This window comes from Hemicordylus capensis, chromosome 4, assembly GCF_027244095.1.
Source record: "Hemicordylus capensis ecotype Gifberg chromosome 4, rHemCap1.1.pri, whole genome shotgun sequence".
NCBI lineage: Eukaryota > Metazoa > Chordata > Lepidosauria > Squamata > Cordylidae > Hemicordylus > Hemicordylus capensis.
The window spans coordinates 123,455,104-123,469,683 of record NC_069660.1 but is presented as its reverse complement, the minus strand read 5'-3'; positions in this window follow the sequence as shown (position 1 = coordinate 123,469,683).

The following is a 14,580-nucleotide window of genomic DNA, read 5'->3' as shown; positions in this document are numbered from 1 at the left end:
AATAGGAAGATGCCAACAGTGCTATAGATAATTTATTTTTACAGGGTTTCCTTTCTTCTTAATGCAGGCAAAGGTGTGTGTGTGTGTGTGTGTGTGTGTGTGTGTGTGTGTGTGTGTGTGTGTGGAATCTAGACACTTTGTGCATATTGTCTTCTAGATCTCCTTCCATCAGATCAAACTGGAGAGAAAATGATCATTATGTCTGCACCCAGAAGTGCCCCCTTTTCTTTATCCCTGTCACAATTTAGCCTCAGGCAAGGATTCCTTGTCAATCTTTCCCATTTCAGCATGTAGTCCATGCCCTCAATAGTCAAAGCATACAAACAAAAATGCGCCATAGATTTCAAAAATCCAGGAGGGCATCTGTGGGGCTGCAGGTGAATTCCTTGGTACACCTCTGCTTACTCTCAAGGATTTTAGCCTTACAGCTCTGTTCTGCAGCAGTGAAACCAATAGTGAATTGTCGGTGAAGATGTTTTCTCCTCATACCCAAGCTCAGCATACTGAGATATAAAGACAAAAGAGATTATAGGTGCCATCCAAGCCAAGCAAAAAACATTTACATCCCATTGAATTCAATGGCAAGACCAAATCATCTGCTGAGATGTCACCTATTGGAATCCCAGTGTTTAGCTTGAGGTGGCTAATGCCATGGTCTCTTTTGCCTACATGGGATTACAAGCAGACTTAATTTTGTTTAGATTGTGCCCGTGCAACATCACCAAAGCTGGTGAGTGGGGTGCAAGTGTGCATTACTGGAAATGATAGAAGCAAGTCTCATTTATGTCAATAGGACTTGCTTCCAAGCCAGTGACAAAAGTAAGCAGGATGGCCAGATGAGAAGTACCAGCTTAGGGTTTAACAGTGGTAGGCAACAAACCTCATAAACAATAGGCCTCAAAGGTCAATAATTTAATTAGCTCTTACCAATGCCCTCGCTTCAAGCCTCTGCCTGGTTGGCTGAGTGGGGTTATGAGACCAGCACAAAGGCCCTCTCAGAAGTCTAGAGGCCAAGGCCACTTCCAGCTTTTGAGGCCCCTTAAAATTAAGAAATGATGACACACAAAAACAAAATAAGGCACAAAAAGAGAGATATAATTTGCGTATTTTAATTTAACAAATGTTTTTCTAGTCTTTTCCTGTAAAATGCACTAATGATGGGGTGGGGGGGGGAACTAAAATCTGAGGCCTTCTGCGCTTGAGGATCAAGCCAAACGGCTTTCCTGGCCTCCGCTCAGATTGGGGAGGCCCTGATTCCTCCACATCCTTGGGGCAGGGACCAATCTTCCAACCTACCCTCCTTTGAGCTCTCTGTCCTGTCTACGTGGTTGCTCCCCACTCATGTATCTGCTTGCACCCCAACATTGGTACCCCCCTCTTCCCTCTTTGGTGAATTTGCTACATGGTGCAATGGGCACCTTTTTCACTGTGGTTTGGTCAAAGCATATGGCCATTTTCTCTCTGGCCTGGAATTCATAATAATATGATGAATTACATTCTGCTGGGGCTAGATTGTAAAGGAGGGACGCAAATGAAATGGGATGGGCCAGTGTTAAGTGGGCCTGGTTGAAGGATGAGTAGTGGACATACAATCTCAATCTACAGGTGATTGTTCTTCTGTTCATACCACTGTTCCAACTATGGCTGAAAATGTGTTCCCTTGTAAGTCCATCTTGCTGCAGTCAAGAAAGCTTACTTCCAAGTCAATCCGAAATATGGCTGTAAGGCTGCCATTGTATACACACTTTCATGGGAGTAACCTAACCTCCCCTGAACTCCAGTGGACTTGCATATATAGTAAACATATATAAGTAAACAAATATGGAGGTTTCCAGACTGGGACTGGATAGCCATCTCTGCTTGAGAGGCTGCAGTTTCCTGCACTTGGGGTGGGGGGTTGGACTACACGGCCTCCAAGCTTCCTTCAGACTCTAACATTCTATGATACTGTGTAGCAGTGGTTCTTAAAGTGGGGTCCGCCAGATGTTGGTGAACTACAACTCCCAGCATCCCCAGCCACAATTGATGCTGGGAGTTGTAGTTCACCAACATCTGGCCAACCCCGCCACACCTGTTTTTATTTGATGTGTTAATGCCATGTTATGAGCTGCCCAGAGAACAATTTGTTATGGGGAGGCGAACAACATTTATTATTATTCATTATTTATTGTTGTTACATGGATAGGAGAGGGTCCTAAATGTGCTCTATGCAACGTTCTGTCAGCCCCCACGGTGCCTTTCTAAAGTTTCATTGTTTTGCTCAAGTCCTTATCCCTTTGACCTGTATCTAGTATTTTCCCCAAAAGCTTTATTCCCACCCCACCCCCAAAAAAAGCTTCCGAATGTTTCCAATCAGAGGGTGGTTCCAATTAAAGGCAGGCCACGCGCGCCGCGAACACAGCTCCCAAAAAGCAGAGGGAGAGAGAGGGCGCTTTAATGGTCTTTTAAATTGACAAGTGAACAATGATTTTCGTATTGGTATCTGTCAAAGGTCCTAGAAAATCCTCCGTTGATAAGGCCCAACGCTTCCAATTAGAAGGCGAGCGGATCTGCAGCCAATAATGATTTCTGGGCCCCCACAGAAACGCTGCAGACACTTATTGCAAATTACTGACAAAGAGCTCGCTGTATTGATGAGGGGAAATACAGGAGGCTTTCCGTGTCCCCGTCAGGTAGAACTCATAATGAGAGAGCTTCCCTTTTGGATCGCGCCTCTCTCTCTCTCTCTCTCTCCTCCTCTTCTTCTTCTTCCTCCTCCACCCTTAAATCGCTGCCTTGAGTCTCTCCCTCCCTCCCTGCCGCCGCCCCTTCGCCTCCCACCAGCTCTAAGCGTGTTAGACACTTCTTCCCAGATCTGGTACATGAAGGCCACTAATTTGATGTCAGACTCAGGCACGGCTCTCATCAATATTATCTACCAGAGGAGCCTTATTGCAACAGCCGCCGCCGCCGCCGCCTCCCTTTCTCCCCCTACCCCCCCCCCCCACTCACGCCGTAGGAATCAAAACAAGGCAGCTTTCCCCCTTTTCTCTCTTTTTCTGAAGAGAAGCGATCAAGAATCGCGCTGGAGCTGACAAAAGCGAGAGGTGGGGGAAGCAATTAAACCTATTAGCTGAGGCAGGAGAAAGGAGAGGCCTCTCTCCTACCTTTCCGAGGACTGGGCAAACCAACCCTGGCTGCCTGGTCTGCAGGGCGATGTTGCATGCTTCTGCTCTTAACGCCGGGGTAATTAATCCGGAGTAGCTGCTCCGGTTTTGTACTCACAGTGGCTTAGACCGCCCGCCGCAATCGTTCACTGAAAGGGAGGCGTTGATCCTGGCTGGGAGAGGGACCCGTTGGCCGAAGTGTGTAAAGGGGCACATAATCCGCCTTGAGCGCTCTTGATTGGTTGTTTGAAGTCTATGATCCACTTGTCAAGGAGTGCAGTGAAACTTTCCAAGCAAGTGACTTAAGCTTCCATCTGTCATTGTGAACCTGCCTGCCTGCCTGCCACGTTCACTTGTCTTGCTTCGGAGTAGTTCCCTTGACTTCAATGCGCCCATTCCGGATTCAGGTGTTTTGAGGATTTTACCTCCACACAGATTTCCTTAATTAAAATGGATGTGGGTACCGGGCTCAAGATTAATTAGGCCGCAGTCCTGATATTATTTACATGGGAACAATCTTGTAGCAATGAAATTGATTTCAAGATGACTGTTCCGGAGTAATCCGTGGCCACTATAGATTTGGGATCTAGGTTCAAGCTTCGCGTCTCCTTTAGGCTATGAGCCTCCTGCCATTTACTCTTGAGTCATTTACTCGATTCTGCAGTTTTCATGGGAACGCAAATTAGACCATTGCAGATGAAGAAACAGGCGAAGAACAAGTCAGCCATGCCATCCCATAAACTAAGAAGGAAAGCAGGGCCTAGGTTCTGATACTCGTGTCGTAAACCAATTTATTTCCAAGAAGATGCTGCTTGAAGCTTCCGACGAAGTCCACTCCAGGACAACTTTTCAGGCATCTGTTAATTTTAAGATTATGGATGGATTTGGAGGCTGTGAGGGAGAGGAAGTGAAAACGCCGGTTTCTCCATATTGTCCCGCCTGCCCAAGAAGGAGCGATCGATGGGACCTTTTCTTTACTGTCCTTCCGCCTAATTCTGCAGACTCTGGCCGGGTGACCAGAAATCCAGATTCCAGGTAAATTGTCTAGGAGAAGTTACACTGGAACGTTGGACAAAAGCGGTATTTAGTAAATGCTACGGAGTATTTCGCAACTAGCCCAATGGACACAATCCTGCCAAAGTTAATCATTTAGAAGGGTCATCGATTTCAGTGGGACAGATTTAAACATTTGCATTACACCTCCAAAACCAATGGGATACTATCTTAAAGTTGTCTGGATTGTGTCAATCAGCCTGAGGACCCTACGCTGGTTTTTGAAGTAAACCACATTAAGTTTAATGGGGTTTACTCCCCCTTAAGTAAGCGTGCATGGCAATGAAGTCTCTCCGCCTATCTAAATTCCTGAGCCTCTTCGATCTGGTTTACCCTCCCAAAGCCGCTTGGTTCAGGCAGCATCTGCGAATTAAGGCACTCCGGGACAAAACCAAGTGCGACTGTAGTGGCTGACGTGTCGGCCTCGAGTTCAAATATCTCAGCAGCCTCGAGGTTTTCCAAGCGAATTTGGGCCAGTGACTTCCAATCTGCCTCATAGGGTTGGTGTCAGGGTGGAGTGAAATCATACCTGCCACCTTGGAGAAAGAGCGGGCTAAAGATCAGCATTACCACCACCACCACCAATCCATACATATATCGTCTCTTTCCAAGCCTCCTAGATTGGATTCTGCTCTCTGTCCACATTGGGAGGGGGGGGGGCGGATTCCCATTCCCTTGAGATCCTTGCCAGTGTGTTTTCCCTTTTGAACGACACCTTCCCGCCCGGCAGTGGCGATGGGAGCGACCTGGCCTCCCTTTGCCGCGACCACCTTGCGAAGGTACCTTCCTCCGAGGCTGCCTCCCTCCCTGCAGCTTCTGCTCTACCCGCCCCCAGACCCCTGACCCTGGGCTCAGCTCTGCCTTCCCTCTCCCTTGTGGGCTGCGTGCGCGCTGCCTGCCTCTCTGGCTCGTCGCAGCGGCCCTTTTCTTTCTCTTTCATTTCAAAAGGGCAAAAGTCTTGGTCGTGAGCATTTTGCCCTGGAGTTCCTGCCAGGGGCGATGCTAGCCTCAGCTGCTCCATCAAAGCCACTGTACTAACGGCTCCTGACTGCACTTAGCTTTGTTTCCCTGAGATGGTCATATCACATCAAGCGGGGCACATGTGACATTACAGCCGTAACTTTAAGCATTTTGTTGCTATCTGCAGTTTGGAAGCCACGTTGCCGATCGCGGGGAGCGGGGCGGTGGGGGAAGAGTCACACACGGAGAGGATATATATTTTTTGGCAGGCCCTCGCACATTGATGTCAGATAATGGCCTATTATTGTTCTCCTTGATATGGCCAGTTTTAGAGAAAAAGAAGGAAGCTCTCTTCCTCCTCCTCCTCCTCCCCCCAGCCCTCCCCAATCTCTCGCCCCCCCCCCTTTTCCTCCTCCCTCCTTGCATTTGAATTTCCAGATAATAGGCTTTGACTTCTGGCTGCACGTTTATGGGTCTTTTCATGTTATCAACTTAGCTCATAGCGTGGAACTAAAGAACACAGACTGTAAGTGACAGGCCAGCCAGTCAGCAAGCCAGGGCTGTCAGTATCTCTCATCCACTAATGATTTCCCTTTAGTCTATTTTCTGTCTCATTGGCCGTTTCCTTCAAAAACAAAATTGCTCATTTAAATTCTCCTGCCTGGGGCATTTTGGTCTTCAAATATTGTTGGAAAGTGAAAGGATTAGGCAAAATATGCTTTTTTAAAATGTTAATATATTTTCTGGTTCACTTTCTCCTCTGAGGCCAATTAGGAAATTTCTGCTGGCTGCATTAATGTCAAACTGACAACCTCGGCTATAATTACACTGTGCTTGAAACCTAACTTTCACTTGTGGGGGAGATGGCTGCGTCTGGCAGTGACATTGAATTCACTCTGCCAGCTTTTGATCATTTAATCATTGCTCGCTTTCTTTTCCTCTTTGCTCGCTGATTATTTCACCTTTTATTCCGGCGCTTGCAAAATGCAGTGTTGTCTTTCATGATTCACAGTTGCATTTTGCAAGGCTCATTAGTGCCATTGTTTCTTCAATTTGCTGTGCACGGGAACGGATGGTTCCTTCAAGTGCAGCAACCAGATGTAAGTTGTTTACCTACTTGATTCGCCACATACATTGTACTTATTTGACTTAAAAAATGCAGCCGCGCTCTGAGAAGCAACGAGAGGTTCCTCTTTTTTCCTTCTTTTTGCATTCCAAAGGCGAGAGAGAGAAATGCAACGTGTACTCCTCCGCCCTTGCTTGGGAAACCCGCCTGTGGCCGGTGTGCCTCTTCCTTGGGAAACTCTCCTAGATTTGTTTGGGAGAGGGAAGCGGGCGGGGGAGGATCAGCTTTACATGTCCAGACCCCAAAGGCATTCTTTGGTTTCCTTACACCCAAACAAGTTTGGGCCGTGCCTGTTTTATGTATTTATTTTAATAAATGTGGGGAGTTCGATCGACCTGGAAACTCCGTCCTTTAATCCCAACTGTGTGTGTCACGGTGGTTACACAATAGTGGTGGTAGTGGGAATCCACTTTGCACATGGTCAGAAGCCTTCAGGTTGCAGAGAGCAGAGGCGGCACAGCAATAGCTTCGGGTTCTAAGCGGATATTTAGTGCTGGAGTTATGGGACGAGGAATTCCACTGAAATTATTTAAAAGGTTTAGGTTCCATGCTCGAACATCGTATTTTGGTTACAACATAAATGGAATACCCACTTCCTGGCAGGCCCATCTCCTTGTGGTCAGCATCTGATTTTCGGACTTCCCTGTCCCCAAAGGCGCACGACAGAGACTGCAGTGCTCCGGCCTACTATTAAGCAATCAAGACGACCATGTCGGACATTCGCGACCAGACCAAAATTAGCTCCCCTTGTTTCGAGGCGTACTCTTTAGGAAAGAAAGATCCTCCCCGCACCCTAAAATAGGATCTCCAAGCCAGTCTAAAACACACACACGCACACACCAAAGAAACCGAATCTAGTTATACTGGCAGAAGGCCGAAATAACCCTCTCGGCTTGAATAGGACTGAACCGATTTAAATCCAAGCTGTAAAGTGTCTGGTCGTCCAGCCGAAGACGATTAACCTTATGCCAAGTCCCCCAAACCTATTCCATGGAAGCCAACTCCTTCATAGCCAAGGAGGCGGCGAATCTAAGTTAATTCCACAATGACTCTAGCAACAGTCACATTTCTAAGCACCCCAGACACACCTAGCAGAAAGTGGGGAGAAACCAAGTTTCCAAATGAAAATGTTTAGGATCGGGGTCGTTGTTCGGTTTCATTGGCTTTTGTGGACCGGGTTGAACAGGGAGTGTCAAAACTGGGCCCTAGAAAGCGGCCTGGCCATTAAACAGAGGACGCCCAAAGCGTTTCTGAAAGAGAGATCTTTGGAGCTACTCAAACGCCTAGGTACTTCACATATGTAGCACACAGGTAGTACAGGTGGTTGCCCGGGATGGCGAAACTTCAGGGGCTCCAAGCGGATCGGGGAAATTCTCTAGGAGGGCGCCACTACTCAGCCCCAGATCTTTGGACAATCTGGTCTGCTGTAGGGGCAATTGCCCGCCCTCCCTCGTCTTCGACTGGAGCCTCTTTTCCACCATTCCATACAAATGAATGGGGCGAAAGTTCTTCTCCTTCACTCTGTCTGGAACTAGGGGGAGTCTGCAGCCCTCCCCGAAACCCTCGGGCGCAATTCTCTCTTCTCCCACCCCCGTCCCTCAGGCTACAATATTGGAAGGAGGCGATGAATGTTTGCCCAGCCCATCCAAACACCTGCCCTTGCCCAGGTGAAAACTCTCTCGGGCAGAATACACACAAAACAACAAACGAGACCAACTTTATTCCTGGGCGGAGATGGAGATACTGAAGGACCGAGTGAGGCGGTGAGAGTGGCTGGCATTTTGCAGGCCTTCCCTGAAAAGTCTCAGCCGAGGCACCATGAAAGCTTTTCCGGCCTGGAGGGCGGAAAGCAGAATAAAGGCCCGGCGGGGTTATTTCTGAGTACAAGGCTCTCCCACGCCGGCTCTGCTTCTCTGGAAACCGAATTCTAAACCGAGAAAATCACCGCGTTTTATTAAACCGAAGGGCTCCCATTCAGTCCGAGGTAGTTGGCCAGTCAAGTGCGCTTTCCTTGGCGGGCAAAGCTCCATTGCAATGAAGGTTCAAGGCGATTTCTTTCGAAGCAAAAGGACATCCACTGGCTGCAGATTCCAGTGAGTCTCGATTGTCTTGCGGATTGGCTTAAGTGGCCACGGATGCCAAGCACAGGAATGGCCTCCATTCTAAACACTTCTACTTGGGCGTAAATCCCCACTGTGCAACGACTGCAGGGAAATTGGCTCAGGATCTTCTTCCCTTCTTTGGGACTGAATGCTGCTGAACTCCGCTGGACGTGCTTCTGAGAAAGGATTTTTAGGCCCCTGCCTTACAGGGATGCTGTAAGGATTTCTGAGATAATATGTAAAGCGTGCTGAACTCCTTACCACATGTATTATTTGTTATTATTATTGTTGTTGTTGTTTACACGGTCAGACAGGTGTTATTGACTGGTTTATTATTATTATTATTATTATTATTTCAATTAATTAATTAATCTTAATTAAGGTAATCTTAATTAATTAATTAATTAATTAAGGTAGCCATGAGAAATCTGAGGGAGTTGGTTTCAGTTAAACGTCTGTGACATCTGACCGCTAAAGTGCAATGCCAAAAGGATTTACAGAGCAATCCGATGTGTGTTTACTCAATCATCCGCCTCAATCATTCCCCACCTAATTTTTTTTAATCTGTGTGCAGAATAGGTTTTGTCCTGGGTGGCGGTATCGAGGCAGTGTGCAGGTGCATTCAGAATGGGGCCTTCCTGATCCAGCCTGAGCGGGATCTAAAATTCACGAAGTGGGCATCAAAAAAACGTGCGCAAGCCTTAGAGGGAACACTGGTCCCAGTATATTCAGTGTGGAAATGAACATAGGATTGCAACCTTAGCTTGAAGTGAAATCAACTGGACTTCTGAACTAGGGGTCAGGAGAAAGTGAGACCTCCGTACAATCCTTAGCAGTTATTGTGGACAATGATTATTTTTGTAATAACAAGTGTGATCAGATCCGGCTTGTTTACCTCTGCCTCTTGCTTTTATTTTTTGGGAAGCAAGCGATTAGTTTGAATTAAGCGCTTTTAATGGTGGGGGCCGTGGGGGTGGTGAGGGGAGGTCTACATGAGTTTTGATTATTGGCGAGTTCTAATCCACAGCAATCTTCCTTTTCTCCCAAGGATGTCTGGTCGAGAGATGCTTAAATTTACTTACATTCCTACTTCTGCCTTGTGGGATCCATTGGAGAAGGTGCGGTGTATCTTCTCTTAAGGCCACATGGACAAGGTCACACCCTTGCCTTCCATCCTTGCCCTGCTTGATCCGAAGTAAATAACTGCCACGCTTCATTCTCTGATCATAACCACTAACCCCACTTCTCTCAAACTTACTTTGAAAATAATGGAGAAACCCACCTTTACCGCTATTTAACTGCCGGGTTGGGTGTACTAGTGGGAGAGGTGAAGAAGAGATGCGGAGTGATCAGTTCGATTTAAGCCATCTCGACTATGTGTTCATAGGCTAAAGATAGATACCTAGAAATGTGCTGTCTGAACTGACCAATGCACTGATTGATGAGCAAAGCTGTGGTCAGAGTACTTGGCTTTGAGCTGACTTTTAGACTAACCTCAGTTACTCCAGAGCAGCCCTCTAATAGCCAGTGAGTCTACTTTAGAATAACTAGACACCGGATCGAGCCTATACACCGCAATCCTAAACTGACCTGGAAGGGCCCCCATCGACTCCTGAGGAACTTTCTGCCAGGGGGGCACGATCCATCCGTCACCATGCAGTTCAACCGAAATCCTTGGCCCTTTTTTGGCCCTATGATCTCTCACCACGCTCCTCCACCTTGCTGAACAGGCCAGGAAGGCGAGGGAAGGGGGAGCGAAAGTCCTTGGAATGGGGGTGAAAGTGGTCGAACGTTCCCCAAAGAACTCAAGACCCGAAGAGAAAGTGAAACTGGGGGCGGGGGGAGCTCGGGAAACGCCTTTCTTGGACCGATTTGGGGTGTCTGTGTGTGTGTGTGTCCCCCACCGCCTCGCCCGGGTTCTTCCCTTCTCTGGCTAATGATATTTACTTAACTGTAGCTGACAGCGCTTAAGAACGCGGCTCCCGTCCGCTGTAAAACCGGATCTCTTCTCCTTTCGCCTGTCAGCTCCGAAGCCAATCGCTGTAATAACCGCTGGATCATTTGAAATGTGGCTAAAGCTACGTTGGACAAAATCAATCTGCCATTTGTTGGCTCGGAAGGAAATCACTTGCAGAGTTTGACGAATGGCTTCCCATCCCCTTCAGCAATCCTTAATCGCATCTCTCGTTTTCCTTTGCCCATTTCTCCTCTTGGTGTCCCCCCCGCTTCCCCTCCACTCTTATCCACCCTTACTTGTATATAAATAAATATATCTATATCTATATCTACATATACATTTTTTACCCTTTCGCTTGGACTTCAGGTAATCTGAAATGGCATTGACCCTTCTCATCCTTCCGATTACCTTTCTGAAGCATGAACTTGGGATAAAATCACACATCAGAAAATTCACTCTAATTATTTTGCAATGCCATCAGCACAGATCAATCAAGGAGGAGAAGGCAGTAGTGGAATGTTCCTCGCAGCCATGGAGGCGGCCAGCAGCGGCCCGCCTGACTGACAGTTTTGGTAATTAAGTGATTGTATAGACCTCTCCAACTGTTCTAACAACCTTGTCAGGGCCTGTCTGCGGACGGAACAAGCTGAAATCAATGTGCTTTCTGCTCTCTGAGAATTTCTGATCATGTACTCCGGACTTGCATTGGGGAACAGTGAGGAGAGAGACAGATTAAAACCAAAAATTAATCCGACGTTTGGAGGAGCGGGGGAGAGAAGGGATTAAGAAGAAAACTGTAACACTTAAGTGTGGGGTTTAATTGGGCGGAGAAAGTAGGAGGAAAAGTTAACTTTGGGAGGGAGGGAGGGAGAGAACGTGCAAAAGCAATGTCGATGGTGCATTTAAATTTAAAAAAAAAATCTTTCCCACAGCGCATGGAAGTACAGAGATGAAGAACATTCGGGACACGATTCAGGAAAAGTTAAGCACTTTAAGTCACATTGATTTTACTAAAGGGAGATAAGCACATGGTTTAAAAGCGTTTAACTTGGGGGTGGGTGGGTGACGGAGAGATAGAAAGAAAAGGAACAAAAGTGCGTGTGTGCGGGTGGAGAATCCTGAATTGCGGGCGAGGGACGTCTATTAAACTCTACCCGGCACCCCTCGTTGTCTAGCGCCTTCCCTAGCCTAGTGACTTCGTGGTCCCTTCTTCTCCCCCTCCCTCGTTTGTTTCAGCTCAGCGGAAGGTTTCTGTATCTTCTCCACGAAATGCAGCAGTTGCGCGGAGGTACCGTCTATTTTTCGGCCGGATTACCGGGAAAGAGACTCTTGGCACAGTGTAAATGTCAAGCAGCAGCTTTTAATAAAGGGGACCTTCATTCAGACTGTTACATTTCACGGCGCGCCAAGAGATTCCCCCCGCCCGCCCCTTTCCTCCCCCCAGGTTACTCCGTCGCTCCGAGTTATTCTCCCTCCAGGCACAAAGTCGATCGCCAAATCTCCTTGGAAGGAGGTGACCGCAAAGGCCGGCGAAAGAGCCAGGAGGGGAAGCAGAAGGAAGAAGGCGAGAGGCGTCGGGCTGTCCCTCGCTCGTCCTTTGGGGAAGGCTCTCTCCGTCCTATGTGGGCCGCTCCAGAGAGAACAAACCTTCAGAGCGTTATCGCCGCCGGGGCAGTCAGAGGGATGCCCTGAAAATGGAAGAGCCCAGGAGCAGATTGCCGTGCGCAGGATAAGAGGGATCCGAATGGTAACTTTCTGGGTGAAACAAAGGTTGCAAAGCACTTCGTACCAGGAGGAGAATTTGCGCTGGATTCATGAATCTGAAGTAGCAGACACCCCTTTCTAGCATACTTTGTCGCTAATCCAGATTGGAGGGACAACTGCCCACGTAAATATTCCTCCAAAACGGGGGAATTGGTCAGTCTTCCTGAGCGTAGAACTGTGAAGTAGTACACGTTTGTGCAAGAAGGGTAACTGCTCTGCACTGAGTGATCCTGGGTATCCTTCTGCCAGCCTTTAGCACTCATTTTAGAAACACAACGTAACATGTATTAAGCACCTCGAGGAGGGTGAGAAATTACTGATCATGGACTCGTGTTATTTTGTAATCTACACACACACACACGCCTCTCATCAAGAGCCTCTGGATCAATGCCAAAAGGAGTTTAAGGCCGGAGCAGGCAAGGGTAATTTAACGGAGATTCATTCCTGAATATGCATTCCCTGAAATCTCCTTTATTGTTGTTATTATTGTTATTAACACACACACTTTCCCTTACTCTGGAACTAAGAAGTCCCTTACTCCATAACAAGGACTCTTACTCCCGAGCAAGACTAGACTCCTTGTGTTCCAGAGCAAGCGCAGTTGTGCATATCTCCCGGGATTAACTGAAAATGGTTACTCGCCTTTCTGTTTACACACTGAAGGCGATATACACCATAGGTGACACCAGCTGCCCCCATTGGAAACTATCTGCTGAGCTGACGTCAGGTGGCACACGAGAGTCACTGTCTGAGGTTGCAGCCGCGGACTGAAGGCAGCCCAGGATAGGTGAACGCGCCCTGGTGGAAGTGGGCGTGGTCTTGAGTCGGAGCTCGTGCGAAGCTGCCTCCTGGTGCCCAGCCGACCCATCTGGCTCAGTTGTGTCTCGTCTCTCTCCACTGGCCGGCAGCGGCTCTCCAGAGAGGTGAATCTCCCACTCCTAACTGGAGGTGCCAGGGACTGAAGGACTTTTGCAAAGCATCACCCCGGCTACGGAGCTACAGTCCCTTCCGGTGACACCGAATCTGTTGTGCAGCGCGTAAGCACTGGCCTGGGAGGGAGGGAGGTCCACACTAGACACCAGCGCGCTTCCTTCCGTGTAAACGTGCACAGGCAAATTTTCTGCCTGAAAAAGAAAGCACTCAAAGAGTGTGGAAGGAGAAAGCCAGAGAAAGGACACTTTCGGGAAAGACAAGTGGAAAAATCGGTATTGATAGGGCAGATACTTTGAGACGTTCCTCCACAAGAGGGTTTCTGCTGCCTAATCCGTTAATTAATTAATTAATTAATTAATTAATTGTTGTTGTTGTTGTTACCTAATAATTAATATATGCCATGGTAAAAGTATTAAGATGAGATGCATCTCCCTACAATAGGAATATGCAGCTTTTCAGTGCATATAATGCGGACAACTGCTGTCCGGATTCCTCGCCTCCCTTAGCAGTTCCAAGGTCGCTTAGTCCACTTCACTAACACTTGTATGTCTCGCCAAGTTGTTTAGCAACATTGGAAGCTGCCTTCTTCCCAGTCAGACCATTGGTCCATCCAGCTCCGCATTGTCCACACGGCCACAGTGGCTTCTCCAAGGTGTCAGGCAGGCATCTTTCCCAGACTACCTGGAGATACCCGCGACTGAACCTGGGACCTTATGCATGCAAAGCAGATGCTCCCTCACTGAGCTCCCGCCCCATCCCTTGCTTGTTTCCCCTACCATTCACAGACACAGACTTCCACCTCTTCTTCCACACATCACGAAAATCACCCATGTTTTTGGTATCGTTTTGTAGGAGTCTAAAGTCGCCGGCCCACACACCGGGGTGCATCTCCCCTGAGAATGAAGTAGAATCTCTGCTCTGCCGTAGGAACACTGTCGTTTCCTCTTCCAACGTACCTGGTTATAGAAACCCGGTGAGATCAATAATGGAAATGGAGGCAACAATGAAAGTGCGTGTAGAAGGTTTCTTATTATCATGGATTCTGAAAGGACAGGGGCCTAGGGCGGGTGTCACTAGCAGTGTTCCTTCTAACAGGGATTCCCAGATGCTGTGGACTATAACTCCCACAATCCCCAAACCAAAGTCATTGTAGTTGGGGATTCTGGGAGTTGTAGTCAACAACATCTGGGAATCCCTGTTAGAGGGAACACTAGTCACTAGGGTTATGGGGAGGCCCTGCACATCTGAGGAAACTTTTGTGACTCGTTGGCTTTCTCTGGTCGCAACTACTGTTACTGCTGCTGCTGCTGCTACTACTACTTATTATATAGCACTTTTCAACCAAAAATAGAGTCCTCAAAGTAGTTAACATGGAAAAAGAATAAAGAGAAGGTGGTTACTATCCCAAACCTTCTTCGCCATGAGCCCCAATGCCCATTGAGGTCATCCGGAGAGTTCCTCTGCAGTTGCCACACTTGCTGGTCTGGGGGACGGGCCTTCTGGTCTACTCAGGGACGGGCCTTCTCTCTTGCTCCTGGA